Source organism: Phyllobates terribilis, unplaced genomic scaffold (genome assembly GCF_046119375.1).
Source record: "Phyllobates terribilis strain yellow unplaced genomic scaffold, ASM4611937v1 Scaffold_2__4_contigs__length_985480577, whole genome shotgun sequence".
In the NCBI taxonomy this organism is placed as follows: domain Eukaryota; kingdom Metazoa; phylum Chordata; class Amphibia; order Anura; family Dendrobatidae; genus Phyllobates; species Phyllobates terribilis.
Window position 1 is genome coordinate 304,238,376 of NW_027362762.1, and position 22,197 is coordinate 304,260,572.

Consider the following 22,197-nt stretch of genomic DNA (forward strand, 5'->3'; position numbering starts at 1 on the left):
TGGATCCGGGGAAGCTGCAGGAGACTGGTGTTCGTAGACACCATCCATGGGTGTTCGTAGACACCGTCGAAGGGCTCCACAACCAGGGAGGCACATAGACCGATCCAGCAGACTATAGGTGAGGCATATACAGCAGCTTTCGGGCACCACTATGTCATGTCAAATCCCACCAGCTGGAGGGAGGACCAGAGGGGACATACAGCCACAACAAGAAAAGGCGACTACAGGAGCTGTGCCAGTTTTGCTGGATTGAATACTGGGCCACTGACACTCGGTCGGATTTTATACAGGAATTGGTCTGTTGGGATGCCCAGAATGTCGTGGAGGATAATAAAAACTTTGCTGAAGTGGACCCAGAGGAATTAAAGTGCTTGCCAAAGCCAGGATCCAGTGGTAATCAAAATCAAGTACCCAGTTACAAGCAGCCCAAATCCAGGAATTGTTGATCACATTGGGACCTAGAGCCTCAAGCGAGGAGAGGGCTTGTGTTATTGAATCAGTTTTGGGAGTTCCAGTGCCTCTGTCGCCAATGTCGGATCCTACCTCAATGATGACCCACCAGGAAAGAAATCACCTCCTCTACCGAGACGTGCTTTTGTTAATGAGTCCAACACAGAGGTTGATAAACATCTGCAAGATTTTGAGACCCTGATGCTGACGTACGAGGTGCCCACATCTGATTGGGCCAAATACCTGTGGACTAGTTTGAATGTCTGGGCACAAGATGCTGTTTAGTCTCTTAGGCCACAGGACTGCCTGGACTATTGGACTATTAAGGATACCCCACTGGCTCATTTTACCATCACCCCCGAGAGATATTGCACCAACTTCTGGACTTTGCCTTTCCAGGGGGCCTCCTGTGTAGAATTTGGCAGTCAACTCCAACGGCAATGCCACTGCTGGTTCGATGATCGGGCTACCGATTCTGATGATGCCCTCTGGGACGTGATTGTACTCAAGCAACTTATGGAAAAAATGGCCCCAGAAATATGAGAGTGGGTAGCTGACCGGAAGCCCAAAACCCCAAAGCAAGCAGCCCGATTTACCAACAAATTTACAGCCAATCAACCCCACTGGAGATCCAATATGCCCACCAATCCCAGAAAACCCCTCAATCAAGAATTCGAGAAGCCATCAGACAATCGAGCAGGACTATCCCGTTACCAAACAGAAACCCCACCAGGACAAAGGTTTACAAACAGACTTGTATACTCCACGGCACTGTTATATGTGTAGGAACCTTGGTCACAGGGCCAAACATTGTGTACAGGGCTGGGGCCTGATGCCTGGAGCCCATCTGCCAGCCCATCCAGTCAAACTCTGCCAAGATGAGCCATCAGGGTCTGAGGGATGCTGCCCCCAGGATACACCAGCAGCCGATGAAGTGATATATATACTGTCCACACTATATGGCAGATTGACCACCCTAAACCAGCTAACTTCTAATGCCACATCCAGCCTGTCAAGGTCAGCGACATACAGGCCCAGGGACTTAAGAACCTCGCGTCTCCCATCACCCTGGTCACCCCGAATATTGGCCCCCCAGAATGTCATTTATCAAGTGGCCATCCTCCGGCCTGGGGTCAGTGCTCAAGAAATGTGCAATTTACCAGCCAATATACAGTACAGACCAAAAGTTTAAAGACACCTTCTCATTTAAAGATTTTTCTGTATTTTCATGACTATGAAAATTGTACATTCACACTGAAGGCATCAAAACTATAAATTAACACATGGAAATATATACTTAACAAAAAAGTGTGAAACAACTGAAAATATGTCTTATATTCTAGGTTCTTCAAAGTAGCCACCTTTTTCTTTGATGACTGCTTTGCACACTCTTGGCATTCTCTTGACGAGCTTCAAGAGGTAGTCACCGGAAATGGTCTTCCAACAATCTTGAAGGAGTTCCCAGAGATGCTTAGCATTTGTTAGCCCTTTTGCCTTCACTCTGCGGTCCAGCTCACCCCAAACCATCTCGATTGGGTTCAGGTCTGGTGACTGTGGAGGTCAGGTCATCTGGCGTAGCACCCCATCACTCTTCTTCTTGGTCAAATAGCCCTTACACAGCCTGGAGGTGTGTTTGAGGTCATTGTCCTGTTGAAAAATAAATGATGGTCCGACTAAACGCAAAACGGATGGAATAGAATGCCGCTGCAAGATGCTGTGGTAGCCATGCTGGTTCAGTATGTCTTCAATTTTGAATAAATCCCCAAACAGTGTCACCAGCAAAGCACCCCCACACCATCACACCTCCTCCTCCATGCTTCATGGTGGGAATCAGGCATGTAGAGTCCATATGTTCACCTTTTCTGCGTCGCACAAAGACACGATTACTGGAACTAAAGATCTCAAATTTGGACTCATCAGACCAAAGCACAGATTTCCACTGGTCTAATGTCCATTCCTTGTGTTCTTTAGCCCAAACAAGTCTCTTCTGCTTGTTGGATGTCCTTAGCAGTGGTTTCCTAGCAGCTATTTTACCATGAAGGCCTGCTGCACAAAGTTTCCTCTTAACAGTTGTTGAAGAGATGCGTCTGCTGCTAGAACTCTGTGTGGCATTGACCTGGTCTCTAATCTGAGCTGCTGTTAAACTGCGATTTCTGAGGCTGGTGACTCGGATAAACTTATCCTTAGAAGCAGAGGTGACTCTTGGTCTTCCTTTTCTGGGGCGGTCCTCATGTGAACCAGTTTCTTTGTAGCGCTTGATGGTTTTTGCAACTGCACTTGGGGACACTTTCAAAGTTTTCCAAATTTTTCGCACTGACTGACCTTTATTTCTTAAAGTAATGATGGCCACTCGTTTTTCTTTACTTAGCTGCTTTTTCTTGCCATAATACAAATTCTAACAGTCTATTCAGTAGGACTGTCAGTTGTGTATCCTCAAGACTTCTCCACAACACAACTGATGGTCTCAACCCCATTTATAAGGCAAGAAATCCCACTTATTAAACCTGATAGGGCACACCTGTGAAGTGAAAACCTTTTCCGGTGACTACATCTTGAAGCTCATCAAGAGAATGCCAAGAGTGTGCAAAGCAGTCATCAAAGCAAAAGGTGGCTATTTTGAAGAACCTAGAATATAAGACATATTTTCAGTTGTTTCACACTTTTTTGTTAAGTATATAATTCCACATGTGTTAATTCATAGTTTTGATGCCTTCAGTGTGATTGTACAATTTTCATAGTCATGAAGATACAGAAAAATCTTTAAATGAGAAGGTGTATCCAAACTTTTGGTCTTTACTGTATGGAAAAAGGAGTTAGAGGAGTTGTTCCATCAGTACCAGCGGATCCGTACCATAAAGCTCAAGAATCGTGAGGGAAGTGGTGCCACACCATTTGCCTTCTTCATATTCCATGATCCGCGGGAAGAGCAGGACGCCGTGTTTGGATGTAATGGATACGAATTTGTTTCTCGTCGGTTGCATGTAGAGTTTTCCAGGTCAAACTGGAGACCAAGGGAAGTATATGGAGGTCCTCGCAGGTAGAACGGATACCCATTCCGGCAAACTGAATACAGAGTCCTCGTCTCAGAGCTCTCACCATTGTCTCCCGAAGTTGGTAGGATCTGAAATATCATATGAGAGAAGCTGGAAGTGTCTGTTATACTAATGTACACCAGAATGGAATGGGGATTGTGGAGTATATTCGCAAAGAAGACATGAAATATGCTTTGAGAAACTGAATGATACCAAGTTTCGTTGTTATGAAGGTGAAACCTCTTACATTCATGTGTGTACTGAAAGAAATGGTGATAGACTGTTCTGTTCCGACAAGTTGAGAAGGATGATCGGAAGCCTATCACGACTGGCTAATTAAGAAGGGAGAGGAATGTGATGACTCAGCATTTCTAAATTCAGTAGGCCCAGAGACATAACTATTTTTCATGAGTCTGGATGTTGACTTTTCTTGTAGGTTGAGTTGGTATTTTGCAATTTGATAACTGGCTGCTATTTACCTCTTATATCAGCTCCTAAAGTTTAGTAGTATTCTGCCCATGGAAGACCCCTGTGTCTTCACAACAATCAAATGAGAATCTGTGCTGGACAAAGCAGTCCAATTTCTGGATTACTTTGATAGCTACAAAGTAAGTCTTGTTAGACTTGTAAGTCTCCTGCAATGTCATGCATGTGTTGCATAGTAACATAATCACTGTACATTGCGGGCCTGCTGATTAGACGTCACACCATCATTGGGAGGTTCTCAGTGCTCTAGTCTGGTGGCCATGGACTTCCAATTTGTCGCTGGACAAGTGTTTTGCAAATCTTTATGCTCAATGATAATTAGGTAAATAGTATAATTATGAATTACATAATTAATATATAATACATTTTTCAACATAGAACTATGTTTTGTCTATTCTACATTGCTCATAAACAAATAGAACTGCGTATGTACTGTTTTCAGATCTCATTTGTTTTGTTAATAATTGCTTCAAACAAGTTCATTTGGTTAGTAGGTTTATGGGTTTGAGCATAATAAATATTATTCATGGACTGCTGAGCTATTCTAATAGTTAATTATATTGACAGGTCTTATAACAAATGATTGCACAGACACAAATGATTTGGCTATCTATGATTTAAATCCTGTATTGTATATGAAATCATGTTTACTGTTTGGCCTTATTATTCCTTCGACAATTAGCGTTCATGAATCAGACGCTACCAACCAAGCTTATTCATAAAAATAAATATTTTTTAAGGCTATGTGCCCACGATGCAGAAATGAAGCAGAAAATTTCTGCAGCATTTCTGCATCTCCCTGGCAGAAAAAACGCATGCAGATTGTGCATGCATTTTTCCTGCAGAATACATGCGGATCCACATGCGGATTCACATGCGATTCCGCATGCAGATTGACAAGCGCTTTCCAGGCGATAGCATCACTTGGAAAGTGCTTGACAACTAGGTCACACTATATAAATCCATGCAAACGGCTTGGATTTATATAGTGTGAACCGTAAAAATTAAAACAAATCAAGCTATACTCACCCCCGAGGCCCCTGCGTGTGCATCAGCGCTGCTTCCTGTCTGGTTCCCGGCTGCCGGCATATCGCGAGACAGAGCGGTGAAGGGCCTGCGGTCACATGACTGTGACGTCACCGCAGGTCCTCAAGCAATGCCGGCATTCAGAGAGAAGACGCCGGCCAGGTGAATATAACTTTATTTATTATTTTATTCTTTTTTTACAGGTACAATGGTACCCAGGTCTGGAGGAGAGTCTCCTCTCCTCCAGAACTGGGTACCATCCGCACATAGAAATGCATAGAAGCTGCTTTTAGAAATGTACAGTCGCGGTTTCTATGCGTTTCAATGCAAGTCAATGGCGGGAGTTCCGCTGCGCTACCGCAAAATTAAATGACATGCTGCGGATTTTTGTACGCAGCATAAACGCTGCGGAAAAATCCGCAGCATGTGCATAGAACATGCGGAATCCCCTTGGGGACCATGGGGTGCAGATTACCTAGCGTTTAACAAGCGTTTACGCTGCGGAAATTCCACAACATAAACGCTTGAAAAAAGCTACGTGGGCACCCAGCCTAAAGCAGTCCTATCATTTACATAACTCACCACATTTCTAATAAATACATCAGCTACTGACATTGTTTATTAAAAAGGAAAGATAACCATTGCTTAAAGAACTAACAAAATTAAGGAGATGATGAAACCAACACATAAGGTGAAAAAGCATTTAGCCTAGTTAAACAACCTTTACAGGAACAAAAAGTAAAAAAGTATATGTAATGTAAAATGAGTTTCTTGATCAAGCAAGATACAGTATTTTATTACTTATGAATTTCTAGTAGAAGAAAATAATGTTTCTTTCTTAGAGAGTTGTCCCGACTTTGACATGATAGAATCTTGCAGATTTTGTAGATTTCTAATATGTAAAACTCCTAGGCTGACAAATACCAATGTTACTTCATTGTACTATGATCTCGAGGCTAACTAAGAGTTTATTTACACTGTGTGATTAGTGATGAGGGAGCCGGCTCGCTACTGTTTGGTGTTCGCCGGAGCATCTCACTGCTCGAGATGCGGTAACTCAGATCCCCTCCCTGCATGTTTGGCGCTCTTTAGAGAGCCAATGAACATGCAGGGATTGCCCGCCATGCATTGTAATGCCATAGCCATGTTGGTTGTGGGCATTACAGTGATTGGCTGGCCGCAGAGCGTCATTAGGTTTATATCAGACCTGGCGCCGCCATGCTCGTCACAGTTACTCCGGATCAGACACTGCAGGGAGAGCTGCTGCTGCGCCAGGGAGAGATTTGCTTGTGTATTAGGTAGTGTAGGGAGAAAAACCGTATATTACACATATCCATCTTAACAAACAGTCCTTCTGAGGACTAATCCATCTGCAGAGATATCAGGCAGGCAGTGTATAGAGCAGAATGCAGTGCATATAGCACAAGATGTTCCATTTCAATTCTGCCTTCTGCTGCTGTTAGATATTTCTATACAAAGGCCAGGTCTCAGGGGCCAGGAATACTTTTCTTTGGATCTTAATCCTCCTTATTTGCTTAAAAAGCAATACAAAGAACACCGTTTTTTTGTGCTATGCGCTTGTGTAGGGAGAAGTGCTTCAGCGTCAGGGAGAAATTTGCTTGTGTATTAGGTAGTGTGGAGAGAAAAACCATACATTACACATATCCATCTTAACAAACAGCCCTTCTGAGGACTAATCCATCTGCAGAGATATCAGGCAGGCAGGGTGTATAGGCAGGCAGTGTATATAGCAGAATGCACTGCATATAGCACAAGAGGTTCCATTCCAGTTCTACCTTCTGCTGCTGTTAGATATTTCTATACAAAGGCCCAGGTCTCAGGGGCCAGGAATACTTTACTTTGAATCTTAATCCTCATTATTTGCTTAAAAAGCATTCCAAAGAACACAATTTTTCTGCGCCATTTGCTTGTTGGCACACAGCAGAATACAGCCAGCTCCATTCCACATTACAGAGCTAGAAATCCAGCTATTTAAAACTGTGTATTCTCCGTCAAACGGATCACATATACATTGTCAGAAAATACTGCCATTTCTGGCCTCCATTAAAAATTTCCTTTAGTGTGTCATTGAAGCAATTCACCGCAGCTTGCTGTTCAAACTACTTACCTACATGCCAGGTATTTAAACTCTGTTTTCTCCGTCACACGGATCACATATACGTTGTCAGAAAATACTGCCATTTCTGGCCTCCATTAAAAATTTCCTTTAGTGTGTCAGTGAAGGAATTTACAGCAGTTTGCTGGTCAAACTACTTACCTACAGGCCAGGTATTTAAAACTCTGTTTTCTCCGTCACACGGATCACATATACGTTGTCATAAAATACTGCCATTTCTGGCCTCCATTAAAATTTCTTTCAGTGTATATGTGAAGCAATTCACAGCAGTTTGCCATTCAAACTAATCACCTACAGGCCAGATATTTAAAACTCTGTTTTCCCCATCACACGGATCACATATGCCTTGTCAGAAAATACTGCCATTTCTGGCCTCCATTAAAAATTTCCTTTAGTGTCACAGTGAAGCAATTCACAGCAGTTTGCTGTTCAAACTACTTACCTATAGGGCAAGTATTTAAAACTCTGTTTTCTCCATCACACGGATCACATATACGTTGTTAGAAAACACTGCCATTTCTGGCCTCCATTAAAAATTTCCTTTGGTGTGTCAGAGAAGCAATTCACAGCAGTTTGCTGTTCAAAAAACTTACCTACAGGCCAGGTATTTAAAACTCTGTTTTCTCCGTCACACGGATCACATATTAGTTAGCTCCAATCTCAGTCATTTGTAGTGAGCGTGGAAGATACTGTCCTCCATTTAAAATGAGCAAGGCACGTGACAAAGGATGGGGAACTGGACGTGATTGTGATGGTGCATGCAGAGGCCAAGGACAAGGCCGTGGGCAAGCTGAAATTGTGCCACAACAAACACCCACATCTTCTCGCCTGACCTTCCTGTCCCAATTCCTAGGGAACCGCAGCACACCACTAATGAACCCAGAGCAGTGTCAAAAGGTTGTTGGTTGGATAGCGGATAATGCTTCCAGTCACTTAGCCACCACCACCACCACCCTGTCTTCCACACGGTCAAGTCTCAGTAGCCGTGAGTCTGGACCGCATATTCCTCACCCTGAACCTCCTTTCTCCCACCATGCCGAGTGCCCGGAGACAAATGATCCCACACTTGGACACTCTGAACATCTGTTCACTTTTCCATTTATATATTCGGGCCTCTCTCCCGGTCCACTTGAAGCAGGGCAAGAGGAGATCGCGTGTAGCGATGCCCAAATATTTAAGCAGCCATGGTCACACGAAGGCAATGGTGGGAAAGTGTCACAAGAGGAGGACGATGATGAGACACAATTGCCAGAAAGTCAGGTGGAGCACCAGGATGTGGAAGTGGAAGACGAGGTGGTGGATGATATAGTAACTGACCCAAAATGGCAGAAGGAAATGCAGAGCGAGGAGAGCAGCACACAGGGGGAGGGAGGCAGAGCACTCCAACAGGCAGGAAGAAGCAGTGTGGTGGCCACAGACAGAAGGCAGGCAAACGTTCCCCGTAACACCAACACGAAGGAAGTTGCCAGTACAACTGTTAGGTCTTCCCGAGTTTTTTTTTAAAGACTCTGCCGATAACCCCAAAAAGTCCATTTGCACCACCTGCCAGGAGAGCATCAGCAGGGGTGACAAACGACCAGCCTGACCACCACCAGCATGATCAGGTACATGGCAGCAAAGCACCCGACTTTGTGGGCCAAACCACAGGGTCCAGGAACAGTGTCAGCAGGTGGCACCATTGCATCTTCCGCTGTTGTGCATGCAAGCCAATCCCCTGTCCATGGTGCATGCGAAGATGCCTCCTGCCCTGCCATTGTCGTTGCGCACTCTCAAGTAGTAGCATCAGGAAGCACGTCCATGTCCTTGTCCCAGCGCAGCGTTCAGTTGTCCAAACCCCAGTCCTTGGAACGCAAGCGCAAATATGCAGCCAACGTCCCACAGCCACACTACTAAATTCTCACATTTCACGACTGCTTGCACTCAAAATGTTGCCTTCTATGCTCGTGGACCTGGAAGCATTCCACAATCTGATGGAGGTAGCCGTCCCTCGGTACTCGGTCCCCAGCCACTACTATTTTTCCCAGTGTGCCGTCCCCGCATTACACAAGCATGTGTCCCAAAACATTAGCCGTGCCCTCAACAACACAGTTACCGAGAAAGCCCACCTAACCATGGACACGTGGACAAGGGCTTGGGGGCAGGGACCGTACATCTCGCTGACGGCACAGTGGGTTAACATAGTGGAAGCCAGTACCCAGTCGGACCTTTGGACGGAACACGTCCTCCCGACGCCAAGGATTGTAGGCCCTAGGTCTATCAGGGTTGCCCCCGCGGTCTACAACTCCTGCACCTGATCCTCCTCAGCCTCCTCCTCCTATTCAGCCTCCATCTCCGAAAAGACCACATCAGTTGCAAGCTGGAAGCACTGCAGCACTGCCTTGGCCAAGCGGCAACTGGCTGTTCTGAAGCTAATATGCTTAATTGACAAACCGCACAATGCTGAAGAGTTGTGGACAGCTATGAAAGAGCAGGCAGATCTGTAGCTCACACCACTGAACCTACAGCCAGGCATAGTCGTGTGTGACAATGGCCCGAACCTGGTGGCGGCTCTGAGTCGAGGCGAGCTTACACACGTACCATGCCTGGCCCATGTGCTTAACCTCGTGTTTCAGCGGTTTCTCAAATCCTACCTGGAGCTGCCGGATCTGCTTGTTAAAGTATGCTGCCTGTTTGCCCATTTTAGAAAGTCAGCAACAGCTTCCTTGCCGTGTTTCAGCAGCGTTGGCAGCTTCCGGTTGACAGACTGGTGTGTGATGTCTCCACGCGTTGGAACTCTAGACTGCAGATGTTGGGAAGGATTTGTGAGCAGAAGGGGGCAGTTGATGAGTACCAGCATCAAGAAGGCCGTCGGTATTCACTTCAGACTCCACACATAAGATCTCAGGAGTGGACATGGATTTCAGACATATGTACCATTCTCCAAAACTTTGAGGACTCCACCAAGATGGTGAGCGCCGATGACGCCATAATTAGCGTTACCATCCCACTTCTCTGTCTTCTGAAACGCTCTCTGCTCACAATCAAAGAGGATGCATTGCAGGCGGAGCACGATGAGATGGAGCAAGGAACCATACAGGGTGATTACACACAGCCAAGCCTCATCTCATCCCAACGTGGATTGGGTGAGGAAGAGGAGGAGGAGGAGGAAGGACAGGAGCTAGTTTCATGCACTATAGACGGTACTACCTGCACAGCTGTCATACTATCTGTTCAGCATGAATGGCCAGTAGACAGAGAGGAGGAGGAGGAGGAGAGCATGGTCAGTCATCTTCTTGGTGAGGACACAGAAGTCTTGCCTGTTAGTAGTCTGGCACTCATGGCTGAGTTTATGTTATGCTGCCTTTCCCATGACACTCACGTTCTCAAAATTTTGGGTGACAGTAATTTCTGGTTGGTGACACTTCTAAACCCACGCTACAAGGAGAAATTTATATCTCTTATTCCTGAGGCGGACAGGTCTACAAAAATGGGGCTGTACCAGAAGGCCCTTGTTGCGCAACTATTGAAAAAATTCCCATCTGAAAATGTTTGCGGGAGAGGGCACACTTCGTTGGACAGAGGCAGGGGAACACTGTCAAAGTTCAGGGAGAGTTTTCTCAGAGCCTCCCATCGCACAGGCCCTGAGGCGCGGGGTACTCTCACAAGGAGTGCAAAGTGCAAAGTTTGAGAAGATGCTGAGGGAGTACATTGCCTACCGTACCAACGTGTTTCGTGATTCCGCTGTGCCTTAAAATTATAGGGTCAACTGAAAATGCTGACAGGCTGACTCTTATAAAAATAACAAGGGCTGGATTGGGCCAGACTTCTCAACACCACCGAATGATAGCAGCGTAACATAAACTCAAATCCAGTGTCTTTTCTTGGGAGGTGTATCCCATGGACCATTTTACACCCACACATGGGTATACGCTTCGTGATTTTGGCTATTTTCTCTTTTCCTCCTCCTTCTCCTCATCCTCCTCCCCATATCACCAGGGTGACCATGGTCCATGATGCAACACTAACATAAATTTTTTAAACGGTGTTTATGATGCCCGTAGAAATTTTTTTTATACAGTATGTTCATGTATACCCCCCAGGGATAAATGTTTGTCAGCCCATACACTTAGTGCATGGGCATTACAAGTATAGGAGGCCCGCTCCTTTCTAATGGAAACAATTTTTCCACGTCTCTTCCAAGGGGCATTGAAGTGCCTCCAAATTTTTTGCAGCCCTTGCATTCACTGCATAGGCCAACACTACGGGAGACTCTCTCCTTTCTAATGGGAATTTGTGGTTACTGTGGCCCTGCTCTATGTCTCTTTAAATTGTTAGTGGGGTTTTTCCTAAATTTGGTCAGCCGCTGGACTCACTGCATACCCTATAACTGTATAGCAGACCCTCTCCTTTTCAATGGGAAATTTTCGTTACTGTGGCCCTGCTCTATGTGTCTTTAAATTCTTAGTGGGGTTTTTTCTAAAATTTGTCAGCAGTCTGACTCACTGCATACCCTATAACTGTATAGAAGACCCTCTCCTTTCTAATGGGAACATGTTGTACTTGATACTTTGTCCCTGCTCTATGTGTCTTTAAATTCTTAGTGGGTTTTTTCCTAAAATTGGTCAGCCATTGGACTCACTGCATACCCTATAGCTGTATAGCAGACTCTCTCCTTTCTAAATGGAATTTGTCATTACTGTGGCCCTGCTCTATGTGTCTTTAAATTCTTAGTGGGGTTTTTCCTAAAATTGGTCAGCCGTTGGACTCACTGCATACCCTATAACTGTATAGCAGGCTCTCTCCTTTCTAAATGGAATTTATCATTACTAGGGGCCTGCTCTATGTGTCTTTAAATTCTTAGTGGGGTTTTTCCCAAATTTTGGCAGCCCTTCCAGTCACAGCATGGGCACTACCACTATAGGAGACCTGCTCCTTTATAATGCGAACTTTTTTTTTTACTGAGACCCTCCTCTATGTCTCTTCAAAGGGGTATTGGGTTGCGTCCAAATTTTTGGCAGCCCTTGCAGTCACTGGATATGCAATAACAGTATAGGAGACCCACTTGTTAATAATGGGAACAACAAAGCATAGCCGGCTGATGACTCTATTACAATAGCGAGGGCCGACTGCTGGTCTTTTAAGAATAGTAAGGGCCGTCTGATGGCTCTATAAAAATAGGCTTTATGACTTTCAGAGTCCCTCCATCATAAATAAAACAGGATGTGTCTGATGATGTGTCACACACAACATTGCCAGATAAGGTTGTAAAATGTTAAAATGACATTTCCCCAGTGAATGCATTTGTCTTAAAAAATAACGAAAAAAAATACCAAACTATAGGATCTTTCTTTAGTATAAAAAACAGCATCACCAATTTAACCTCAATGTAATCACATTGTTCACATGCTTAATGCTTAATTGACAAACCACCCAGCGCTGCAGAGTTGTTGAAAGCTTAACACAGCAGCCTGATCTGTGGCTCTCACCGCTGAACATACAGCCAGGCATGGTCGTATGTGACAATGGGCGGAACCTGGTGATGGAGAAATGACAGCCGGAGTAGATACGGTTTCCCTCTATGCCAGTCCTTTCACCAAGCTAAATACAATTGTCAGCAAAAAAAGCTGTCAACTGGCTCCGTACTGTCCCTGGCCACATTCACCTGTCCACGTGTTTGTGGTTAGGCGGTACTTCCCAGTAAGTGCACTGGGGAGGGCACGGGTAATATTGTGGGACCCGTGCATGTAGAAGGTGGAGACGAAACTGGGAGAAATAGTGGTGGCTTGGGACCTAGTATGGACACCCGGCCGCCGCTTGCATGAGGTTGTGAAAAGCTTCTGCCTCCACGAGCCTAAAATGCCACATTTCATGTGAAAGCACCTTTAGAGAACTTCATGGGAGAAATGACAGCTGGGTAGATATGGTTTCCCAAGTCCTTTCACCAAGCTAAAGAATATGGCTGTGGTGAAATACAACTCAGCAAAAAAAGCTGTGGACTGGCTCCGTATCGGCCCTGGCCACATTCACCTGTCCACATGCTTGTGGTTAAGGTGGTCCTTCCCAGTAAGTGCACTGGGGAGTGCATGGGTAATGTTGTGGGACCCGTGCTTGTGGAAGGTGGAGACAATGCCGGGAGAAATAGTGGTGGCAGGGGACCGAGTATGGACACCCGGTCGCCGCTGGGATGAGGCTATGAAAAGCGTCCGCCTCCATGAGCCTAAAAGGCCACATTTCAAGTGCAAGCAGCTGTCAAAAATTTGGCAGCATAGTATTGCAGCCTGTGGGTGGGTGGGTGGCTACCTGCATACTTGCGCTTGCATTCCAAGGAGTGGGGTAGGGACAACTGAACGCTGCAATGGTACAAGGATGTGGACTGTGATTGTTGCAAGTCTGCAATGACAGGTGCATGACAGGAGGCATCTTCGCATGCACCAAGGATCATTTATGATGGGCACACTTTTAGGCAGTGACCTGGGAGTCAGAGATGCTTCCAGAGGTCTTCCCCATGCTGTTCCCATGTCTTTTCAGTACTGTATGTGTGACACCCCAGGGGTCTGGTTGCCACAGTGATAGAGATGTTATGTCTGAGAGCAGGTGGGAGGTCCTTTGGTCAGGGATCCTGTGCATGTCACACCTCCTGCCCAGTCTTGGGAGGGGAAGAACTTCCCCTATATAAACCCGGGGCTGAAGCAGGGTTAGGAGTCAAGGAGAGTAGAGACAAGAGACAGTCATAGGAAGAAACAGCTGGAGCTCAGTGGGAGCAATACTACTACGAGTCAGGGGCTGGCAGCTGCAGAGCTCGCCCTGACTGAGAAGCTTTCTTACCGGACCCGGCGTCCGAGGCTGTGGGGACTAACTCTTACCCAGCAGCAGAAGCTGACCGGCAGGGGATTTCAGGTCCTCAGGCCCAGAAACCCGAAGGCACGGTCACACGTGTGGGACCAGCACCGCCATCGTGGAGCGGAAGCCAATAGAAGGCCCCGAGTCACCGGCCATACGGGTGAGCACCACACGGTACACTCAGGGACGTGGGCTACTTATATCCGCTTCTAGCAAGGTAGCCAGAAGAGTACAGTCAGTTTGGGAGGCCTACAACTCCGCCTGGCCAGGGGAGATCCCATCTGCTCAAGGACTGACCAGGCCCCGTTCGCTAGCAAGTACTCCGGGAGGGTCTATCGTTGTTACCAGTAAAGACCCTGAATTACACCGCACCGTCTCTGAGTGGTTCCTGCTACCCCCATCTTCCACGTCGGCTGCCCTGAGGCCATACCCCTCCCGTTGGGGGTTATACTATCACGCTGCACAATTCTACACCGGCCTCAGCGGTCTGCCCTGCAGCGGCAGCTCCATAGCTGCAAATCAACGGGTGGCGTAGTCGACACTCAAATAACATCTATCAAGACTGCCACACACTGAGTCTGACCCCCTGGGCAAGGACCGGGTCCCCGCCACTCGGAGACTACAACCCTCATCTGATCCGGTTCCGGGTAAGCCCCCGTGCGCGAGACGCTGCGCGACACAGCAGGCCCAGGGGCGCGTCAACTTTGGCGTAGTCGGCAGGATTTCGTGCCCACAACCACCGGGTACTGCGTGCCTGAAAAGCAAAGACTGTTCAAACTTACCAGTGGTGAGGTTTCCCGCCATCCGGCGCCATCTTCTGCCTTCTTCCCGCCATCCGCGAAGTTTTCCCGCCATCCGGCGCCATCTTCGGCCTTCTTCCCGCCATCCGTGGAGTTTTCCCGCCGTTGGACGCCATCTTGAGGACGCCGCGCGGGAAGAAGAGGGGCGTGGACTTCGAAAGCGCGCGAGAACTGAAGCCCCGCCGGACGTTGCGTAAGGTCCTGGAAGGAGCCCAGCAGACGCCGACGTCACCGGAGCGCGACGGAAGGTCCTCAACCCTGACGATCTACTGCGGAGCCGCGGCCTACGGAACAGGATCATCGCAAGGTAGGCCACGGTCCACTAGGGGGGAGGAAGATGTCGGATACGGAGGAGAGCTTCACTGCCTCAACCCCCGCCAGCGCCACCGCTGCTGCAGTTATGCCCTTCACCATGCCCTATATCCCGGGAGCAGCTTGGCTACCCCAGTACTCAGGGGAGTCACATACCCTGCATGACTTTAGAGAAAAGCTGGATAGCCTCTTCCAGGTGTACCCCCTCACAGAAGAGCAAAAAGTGAGCATCCTGGTGGCCCAACTAACCGGGGCAGCTAAAAGGAAAGTAAAATCCTGGCCACCTGGGAGGAAGACTGTCGCAGGGATACTAACCCGGCTGAAGGATACCTTTGATACCCGCACCTCAGCCGAGATTAAGCTTAGATTCTACGGGTGCAAGCAGCGAGCGCATGAGAGTATAAGGGACTATGCACTAAACCTACAAGAGGCCCTGAGGGCCATTAAGCAGACCGACCCTGATGGAGTGGGAAACGAGGACAGGCTGTTGACTGAACAATTTATAGAGGGACTGTATTGTAATGCCCACCGAACCCAGTTGCGGGCGATGGCCTTACAGGATCCCCATCTGGGCTTTGCACAGTTCAAGGACAGAGCCATCCGGGTGCTCCGAGAACCGGCACCGGGTGGCGTTATGACCCACAGGCGCCCAGCTATTACTTACCACCAGGAGGCGGCGCCCTTGTCGGCAGGGCCTGTGGGAGCTGATGCGCAGGCTTTGGACAATGACCCGGCTCCAGACCTACACCATCAGGTCCAAGAGCTAGCTAAGAGCGTTGCTGCGCTAACCCGAACTGTGCAGTCTTTACAGGTTTCCACCCCAGGGAAGATCCAGCTGGCATCCGGACCGGAGGACATCCCGTGGCGTCGACCAAGGAGGACCCCACCGGCCAGAGGAAGACCCAGTGACCGATACAGCGAGGACGGACGACCCATCTGCCGCCGCTGCAATCAACCCGGACATATGGCAAGGTACTGTTCTTTAAACGGGCACAACCTGGGGTAGAGGGCCAACCCCCAGGAAAAAGATCACCAGGCCCATCGAACTGGCGCGACAGATATGTGGGAGGACGTCCAGTCTTGCCGGTGGTACTGGATGGCATTCCCATGAGTGCCCTACTGGACACCGGGTCGCACGTCACCACCATCCCGTACGTGCTCTTTAAGCAGTACTGGAATGACTCGGATATTACCCGCTACCCTGACGACGACTTGAGTATCATCGCCAGCAATGGCCAGCCCGTGCCACAGATCGGATTTAAAGAGGTGACCATCAAAATCGGTAGAGTCGAACTGGCAGCACAGGGACTGATCATTGTAGATATTGACAAACATGAGAGTCACCCAAAAATAACTCTAGGAACTAATGTAATTGAAAATTGTCTTGCAGAGGTGATTTTCCTTTTACAGCAGGTTGCCAAGAACGCCAGCTCCGGCGAGCAGCGGGTGCTCCAGAAAGAGATCCGGGCACTGATGCGACGGCAACAGGTGGAACTCTCCGGCGGTGAGATTGGTAGCGTAAGAATGTGTGACCCTTTTCCTATTGCCATGCCCCCAAAAAGTGAAATGATGATTTGGTGCCGGGCAGCTATTGGTCTGAGAGGTAGGGATTACCAGGCAATGGTAGAACCAGTTTACTCAGACAGTAGGCCCACCATTTTGACAGCTCGGGGGGTGGTTGATGTACGCCATGGGAGGGTGCCCGTTCGCATAATAAATATCGGGGAGAGGGAAGTGTACCTGCCCCGGTATGCCACGCTAGCCAAATTATATACCATTAACCAAAATTCTATATAATCTGTGGAACCCTTGCCTCCATCTCACCCGGAGGAAGGTAACGGCTCTAAGAAAAACATGGAGGACTGGTGTCAGCAACTACATCTGGGTACTGACTCCACTCCTTCACACCAGAAACAAGGAGTCTATCGGGTGGTTCAGGAGTACGAGAGAGTGTTCAGTAAACACCCGTTAGACTTCGGGCGAGTCAAGGGGGTAGAACACCACATCCCCATGGGAGACCATCCTCCTATAAAAGAGAGGTATCGACCCGTACCCCCTGCCCACTACCAACACGCCAAGGGGATGCTTAGAGACATGAAGGAGGCTGGGGTGATCAGGGATAGCTGTAGCCCCTGGGCAGCTCCACTAGTCTTAGTCAGAAAAAAAGACAACACCATGAGGATGTGTGTAGATTACCGGAAAATCAACCGTATCACACACAAGGATGCGTACCCCTTACCAAGGATAGAGGAGTCATTGGCTGCTTTAAGATCTGCTAACTTCTTCTCTACCTTGGATCTCACTAGCGGGTACTGGCAGGTACCTGTAGCAGAGGCGGACCGGGAGAAGACCGCATTCACCACCCCGATGGGACTTAGCGAGTTCACCTGCATGCCGTTCGGACTCTGCAACGCACCAGGAACCTTCCAACGACTAATGGAGTGTTGTCTGGGCCACAGAAACTTCGAGACGGTCTTGTTGTACCTGGACGATGTCATCGTATATTCCAAGACGTATGAGGACCACCTGAAACACCTGGCGGAAGTGTTCGAAGCTCTGGCGAGTTACGGCCTAAAGGTGAAACCCTCCAAGTGTCACCTCTTGAAACCAAAGGTGCAGTACCTGGGACACGTGGTGAGCGCTGACGGAGTGGCTCCCGACCCTGATAAGATCACCGCAATTAAGGAATGGCCAAGCCCCTCCAGCGTAAAAGAAGTGCGGCAGTTCCTCGGGTTGGTAGGCTACTACCGAAGGTTTATTCCCGGTTTCACCAAAAAGGCAGCACCTATGCAGGACCTCCTGATAGGCCAGTCCCGGAAGGCCAAGAACCAGAAGCCGCCCTTCAAATGGGAGGAGTTGGAAGAAGAGTCCTTCCGCCAGCTGAAGATGGCCCTCACGGGGGACGAAATCCTGGCGTACCCGGATTATAGCCAGCCCTTTATCCTCTACACCGACGCCAGTAACATCGGGCTAGGAGCCGTACTGTCCCAGATCCAGCAGGGGAAGGAACGAGTAATCGCCTACGCCAGCCGAAAACTGCGACCCACCGAAAGGAACCCCGAGAATTACAGCTCATTTAAGCTAGAGTTCCTGGCCGTAGTATGGGCAGTCACCGAGCGCTTTAAGCATTACCTCGCTTCTTCCCGGTTCACCGTGTACATGGATAACAACCCGTTGACACACCTGGACACGGCAAGACTCGGTGCCCTGGAGCAGAGGTGGATGGCCCGTCTGTCCAACTACGAGTTCACAATCAAATACCGGGCCGGACGCTCCAATACCAACGCGGATGCCCTGTCCAGGATGCCCAACCTGCCGGATGAAGGAGAAGATCCGGAGGGACTGGAAGAAGTTGAACTCCCTGCGTTCCACCGTCATGGGACTATCCAGTATTCCCACCGGGTAAGGAGTAAGCAGGCTGCTACGTTGAACCCCTTACCTCACTACAACTGGGCGGAAACGCAAGACAGCGACCCTGCCGTCCGACTGGTGAAGGAGATGCTGACTCGCCCGGAGGCTTGCCTTGAACCAGACGCTCCGGAGGAAGCCAAACAACTATGGGCAGAGAAGAGTCGACTGTTCCTTTACAAGGAGAAGTTGTTCCGCAGAATGGTTAACTCCCGGACGCATGAACTACTCTGGCAAGTAGTGGTGCCACGAAGAGACGCAGCCATGGTGATGGAGGCATACCACGACGGAGCTGGACACTTCGGGTGGAAGAAGCTGGAGTTCCTGCTGCGCGAGCGATTCCACTGGGTAGGCATGAGGGGAACCATTGAGAAGTGGTGCAGAGACTGTGGCCCGTGCAACCTGAGAAGGAAGGACCGTGCCAGCCAGAAGACTCCCCTGCAGTCCATCGTCACCCGGCAACCGTTGGAACTGGTAGCCTTGGATCATGTAAAACTGACCCCAAGCAGAAGTGGCTACGTCTACGCGTTAACCATCGTGGATCATTACTCCCGGTTCTTGGTTGTCGTCCCCGTCAAGGACTTAACGGCTCAAACAGCAGCTAGAGCCTTCCAGCAGCACTTTTGCCGTCCACACGGGTACCCGGACCAAGTGCTGACGGACCAGGGACCTGCCTTTGAAGCGGAGGTCTTCCAGGAATTCTGCAATCTGTATGGCTGCCGGAAGATAAGGACAACACCCTACCATCCGCAAACTAATGGACTTTGTGAGAAAATGAACCAGGTGGTAATGGATCTTTTAAAAACGTTGCCCCTGGAAGAACGCAGTCTGTGGCCTGAGAAGTTGCCCGATCTGGTGGACCTATACAACCACATCCCGGTAGGTTCCACCAACTGTACCCCGGCTTACCTAATGAGGGCAAGACCTGGTAAGTTACCTGTTGACCTGGAAATGGGAGTCCTGACACCCGAGGACACTTCACCAGAAACAGACTGGGACACGGAGAGGCAGCAGCAGTACCGGAGAGTACAGGAGAGCGTGGAGCGAAGTCTCTGTCAGGCTAGGGAAAGACAAGAGAAAACTTACAACCAGTATGCTCCCGCTGTTCCCCTGGTACCCGGAGAGCAGGTCTTGAAGAGGAAGAGACGGCTCCACAAGTTGGACGACCAGTGGGAAAAGGACCCGTACACCGTACTGCCCTCAAGCCACGAGAACCCGAAGGTTTGTACCATCAGTAAAGACGGAGGGGAAACCACAGCTATTGTATCCCGGGACCACCTGAAGAAGTGTCCCGAACAACTGAGGAACCCTGAAGAGGAACAAGAAGACCATCGACCCGTAGAGGAAAGGGAAGATATGGCTAGTACTGTGCTCGGGGACTTCCCTCGGTCTTGTACTCAAGTCAATGGTGCAGTTGTGGTACCCGTACTCACCTTCCTCCAACCAGCATCCCAAGCACCTACGGAGCAACAGGTAGAGCTGGAAGAACAGCCGGTCCAGGAGGCAGAAGACCCCACACCCGCAGACCAGGAGGATCAACCCTCTGCTTGCAGTGAGCCTGCCATATCCCTAGTGAGCCAAAGAGCCGGTAGACAGCTGCCCAGTTTACCCTTGACAGCTCCTACACCCTGTAGTTCAGGGCTAGGCAGTCAGCTCCGTAGGTCCACTAGGGCCACTAGAGGCCAGTTACCCGCACGGTGGAGGATTTGAAGTGTATAAATTGTTTTATTTATGTTTACCTGTGTATTGTTGCTTGTGTATAATTTTGTGTTTCTAGTTATTTGTAGGAGTCCTTGGTGGATTTACCGGGAATCCTTGTACATAGTTGGAGCGTAACCCAGGACGGACTAAAGACTGTTAAGGACTCGGGGTAGGACAAACCCCTACCTGGTTACGTCTCCCTGTTTTGGTGAAATGGACACCTTGCTTTTCTTCAAAGACTGCACCCGGTTACGGACATGCCGTAACCATCTTTATATGTTTTTCTTATTGTATTATTATTGTTTTAATCTTGTTATGTTTTTCTAATATATGTTTAATCCCGGAGTACTAAATTTCACTAGGGGGGAATGTGACACCCCAGGGGTCTGGTTGCCACAGTGATAGAGATGTTATGTCTGAGAGCAGGTGGGAGGTCCTTTGGTCAGGGATCCTGTGCATGCCACACCTCCTGCCCAGTCTTGGGAGGGGAAGAACTTCCCCTATATAAACCCGGGGCTGAAGCAGGGTTAGGAGTCAAGGAGAGTAGAGACAAGAGACAGTCATAGGAAGAAACAGCTGGAGCTCAGTGGGAGCAATACTACTACGAGTCAGGGGCTGGCAGCTGCAGAGCTCGCCCTGACTGAGAAGCTTTCTTACCGGACCCGGCGTCCGAGGCTGTGGGGACTAACTCTTACCCAGCAGCAGAAGACGACCGGCAGGGGATTTCAGGTCCTCAGGCCCAGAAACCCGAAGGCACGGTCACACGTGTGGGACCAGCACCGCCATCGTGGAGCGGAAGCCAATAGAAGGCCCCGAGTCACCGGCCATACGGGTGAGCACCACACGGTACACTCAGGGACGTGGGCTACTTATATCCGCTTCTAGCAAGGTAGCCAGAAGAGTACAGTCAGTTTGGGAGGCCTACAACTCCGCCTGGCCAGGGGAGATCCCATCTGCTCAAGGACTGACCAGGCCCCGTTCGCTAGCAAGTACTCCGGGAGGGTCTATCGTTGTTACCAGTAAAGACCCTGAATTACACCGCACCGTCTCTGAGTGGTTCCTGCTACCCCCATCTTCCACGTCGGCTGCCCTGAGGCCATACCCCTCCCGTTGGGGGTTATACTATCACGCTGCACAATTCTACACCGGCCTCAGCGGTCTGCCCTGCAGCGGCAGCTCCATAGCTGCAAATCAACGGGTGGCGTAGTCGACACTCAAATAACATCTATCAAGACTGCCACACACTGAGTCTGACCCCCTGGGCACGGACCGGGTCCCCGCCACTCGGAGACTACAACCCTCATCTGATCCGGTTCCGGGTAAGCCCCCGTGCGCGAGACGCTGCGCGACACAGCAGGCCCAGGGGCGCGTCATATGCGTGTGTCTGATTGATGTGTCACACACCACATGGCCAGATAAGGTTGTAAAATGTTAAAATGACATTTCCTGGTGAATGCATTTGACTTTGTTGAAAGCAATGCAAAAGTTATAAAATGCATCAAAAACGCTACGTGTGAACATAGCCCAAGATGTGGAGGAGAATTTTTGGCTTTGGTTATTTATTTGCCTTATATACAAGTTATTACTCTGAAAAGGATGTTGCTTAACATTTTTCCAAGGAAAATCCATTTTGGTTTCGTTTTTGTATTTTTTATTGTGAGTCCGTAAAAGTGGCGTAATACTCTGACATTGATGACAGCAGTGACCTGAGTCAGAAATGCTTCCAGGCGTCTCCCCCATGCTGTTCCCATATCATTTGAGCACTATTCCCATCGATTTGGGTATTTTTTTTTTGCAAACCGCCGGGGGGAGCCGCCTGAAAAATGCTCGGGTTTTCCATAGACTTACATTGGGCTCGTTGCTCGGGTCGAGCACCCGAGTATTCCAATTTGCTCGACCCGAGCAACGAGTACCCGAGCATTTTAGTGCTTGCTCATCACTAATTATAACCGATTGAAGGGATGGACCATATATTTTCCAAAACAGAAAGCTGACTGAGTAGTTAAACTTTGCATACACATATTTT